Below are 3,833 nucleotides of genomic sequence, written 5' to 3'. Positions count from 1 at the left end.
TTTCTGGAAGACACCTTCTTCAAGCAGTGGTACAGGAAGAAGTCTGCATCCTTCAAGAAAAACATGATTTTCATGCAGGACAATGCTCCAAGTACTCCACAGCGTGGCTGGCAAGAAAGGGTATAAAAGAAGAAAAACTAATGACATGGCCTCCTTGTTCACCTGATCTGAACCCCATTGAGAACCTGTGGTCCATCATCAAATGTGAGATTTACAAGGAGGGAAAACAGTACACCTCTCTGAACAGTGTCTGGGAGGCTGTGGTTGCTGCTGCACGCAATGTTGATGGTGAACAGATCAAAACACTGACAGAATCCATGGATGGCAGGCTTTTGAGTGTCCTTGCAAAGAAAGGTGGCTATATTGGTCGCTGATTTGTTTTTGAATGTCAGAAATGTATATTTGTGAATGTGGAGATGTTATATTGGTTTCACTGGTAAAAATAAATAATTGAAATGGGTATATATTTGTTTTTTGTTAAGTTGCCTAATAATTATGCACAGTAATAGTCACCTGCACACACAGATATCCCCCTAAAATAGCTAAAAATAAAACAACATTCAGCTTTGATATTAATGAGTTTTTTGGGTTCATTGAGAACATGGTTGTTGTTCAATAATAAAATTATTCCTCAAAAATACAACTTGCCTAATAATTCTGCACTCCCTGTATGATTTGTGGCAGTGAGAGTAAAATATATATTCTCTTTTCTGTGGGTTGAACGGTCGCCATACGTCGATCAAACCATTGTCTTCCATAATCATATTAATGGCGAACCTACCTTTGGGTGTTATCATCCAACCTCCAGTGTGTCTATTTTTATCAAGTATGCCATCTAGTACCTTTGGTTTCCTTTATCACTGACAAGTTCTGTTTTTTGCGTACCAAAATGAGAACACCATTATTCTTACTGGACAAGGAAGTATGAAAGACTTGCCCTACCCAGTCTCTTTTGAATTTTTGTGCCTCTGCATCCTTTAGGTGTGTTTCTTGAATGAATGCAATGTCAGCCTGCCTGTGTTTAAGATAAAAAAGCACCTCTTTCCTTTTCGTAGGGCTGCCACAACCATTAATGTTCCAGGACACTACTTTAACATAATTGCTATTTGCCATTTTTGAATAACCTCCTTGTGCCAGTATTATATACAAGCGTGCTTAAACTACTACTATGAATTATCAAAATGTTTTTCATTTTGGACTTAACAAAACTGACCAAACTGGTCAACAAGAAAGTCAACGCAAAATATATAAATAAATTGCTTTCTCTTAATTGGAAGTTTGTTTACCTTAAAGTAATTAAAAATAAAAAAATCTAAATATATAAATATCTAAAAATAAAATAAAGTGTATTTCGGTTTGTGAAATGTCCTACTGACCACAACTAGTGTCCGTTACATCCATACCTTTCTCATATTCTGCTTTCGTTTATTCAGCGTCATCAGGTTTGTCAGACCCCTCCTGGCTCAGCCCCTCCTTCGTCCCAGCTGAAACCTCTTGCCTACCTGGGTACTCTTGAGTGGGACCCCGGCCTGCCCTCCTCACCGGCTACCTGAGGTTGCAGGCCCATTGCTTCCTTGCCCATCCCCCCTGAGGAGGAGACTCCAACCCGCAGTGCCACGCCACCATGCCCTGGTGTCTGCAAGTCAAGGACCTCCTCCTTGGGGTTCTGATTGGCAATGCCACTTGGGGGATGAGACAAGGGTTGACAGGTGCGACATACGGATATCACACACATATACACACACAAACACAGAGAGAGACAGACAGAAATGCGAGTCTTCTGGCACTCCATCTAGTCTCTCTGTGACCTTTTCCAGAGGTGGGAACTGAAGTGCCAACCCAGGGACATCTACACAGCCACCCAGCGCTGTCACCCCTCTCAATGGCTTCGCCGGTGGGCGGCTTCTTAGTGCTGGAACTGGGTGCTGACATCTGTCTGGTGTGTCTGAGTTCTCCTGCAGGGTACTGGCTGATCAGTCACTGCAGGCTGTGGCGTGAGTGTGGTGGACACCCGGAAACAGCTCTACCAACCTGCTTAGAGTGGTTGCAGTACAGGGAGCAGGCATAGGATGTTGCAGATGGCAAGGCACGACTGCAGTGACCAGGCAGAGGGCAGAATGCAGCGCTGCTGACGGTGGTGGGCGTGCAATGGTAGGTGACCCCTATGGACTCCTCTCGAGTGGTGGTGGTAGGCGTGAGCAGGGAGCAGGGACGGGTGGTTGCCAGGAGGGGGTGATGTTGTCTGCTGCGGGCTGGAGTGCTGATACAGTGCTGTTGCCTGCAGGAGAACATCAGTGCAGAAGGAGAATGAGTTTATGATTAACGCAGTAGGGGCGGGTTTACCTCAAAGCAGAACCTGGCTGGCAACATCCATCGCATGCTTTGTCCAGCACTCCACTGGACCGCAAAACTCTCCTTGCTCTTGTCATCTTCGTGCACCAGGAAGTCATGTGGGCCCACACCACACTGGCGAGGATCCAGGAAGGGCACTGTGGGAGGTACAGACCCTGAACTGTCCAGACACCAGCTCGGCATGTCTTCACTCTCGTCGCTGTCTGTGTCATCCGCATCAACAGGGAGGCTTCACAGCAGCGGTCCTTGTCTGACATCTCGAACGTGGTGGGGGCCGCGTCCTCCATGCCCACACCGCTTCCTCGCCACAGTCATTGGCCTCCTCGTCGCTCTGCCAACTCACCTGCAGATCGTACCACTTCCAGGAGAGCCAAAACAAAGAAAACAGGATACAAATGGAAATGAACACACAGGCATGAGGCACTAGGCCAGGAACATACACAAACAAAAGTAACTCAATGTCCACATTGCGATGATGTCTGCATGCTGCTTCACAGGTTTTATGGAGTCCCGATATATTAAGACCAATTTTTGTCAGATGGGATGGATCAGGACTCCATAAACAGCTGTGACGGCCCCATGGCCCCGGTACGTCACAATGGGGGGGTCATAAATTATCCAGTGTTTGCTCTGTAAAAGACAAATCACAAATTAATTTTTATAATGAAGAGCATTTTTATATTACATGTATCATATTATTTACAGTAAGATATTTTATGTCATATTATATGATGTTATTATAAAATAAAGAACAGACAAACAGATAGATAAAAATGAAAAACAAAAATGTTTAGGGCAAACCAATTATTCAACCCAGGCCAGGATTCGAACCCGGTATTTCCACCATGAAGGTGAATGTGTTACCAATACACCACCAGGGTTTTTGGTTTGGTTTGCCAATTCATACTGGTTCACAGAACAACCAGAAGTTTGACTAAATTTAGCAGCCGATTTAAACTAATTATAACTCAATTTTGGCTTGGAAAGCAGTGAAAGGTTAAAAGACGATAGGATAAAAGGATGAAGAGGGAAGAGTGGAATCATTGTTAAATTTGTTAATTTTGTGGAATGGATAAAATAGCAAAAAATTAAGAGTAGAGGAAAGAACAGGAAGAGTGGGATGCTAATGCTAGCATGCTAAAATAAAAAATGCTAACTGGGTCTGGCCACAATGCGTCACATAAAATATGATGACGTTTGGAGCATGTTACAGAGGATAAATGGGAGAGATGGAAAGAATAAAAGAGAAGTTGCTGCTGCTGCTTAATTGGTGGTTGAAAGGCTGAAAGTGTTATTGTTGCTCTGTAAAATGCATGTAAGCGAAGGAGTGCAGGCTTGGCTATTTGGCAAAGAGGGGTTCATGGAGATGTGGCATGTTGAATTTTGGGTGTCTACAATAAAAATTGTGGTTCTGAGCAATGGGTGTGGCACGCAGGTGGAGTCACGGATTGCTTAAAAAAATAGCAGCAAACTTCTGCACT

The sequence above is a fragment of the Denticeps clupeoides genome, unplaced genomic scaffold (assembly GCF_900700375.1).
Source record: "Denticeps clupeoides unplaced genomic scaffold, fDenClu1.1, whole genome shotgun sequence".
NCBI classification, from domain to species: domain Eukaryota; kingdom Metazoa; phylum Chordata; class Actinopteri; order Clupeiformes; family Denticipitidae; genus Denticeps; species Denticeps clupeoides.
The sequence above is the reverse complement of the archived record's forward strand: the minus strand, read 5'-3'. Positions refer to the sequence as shown.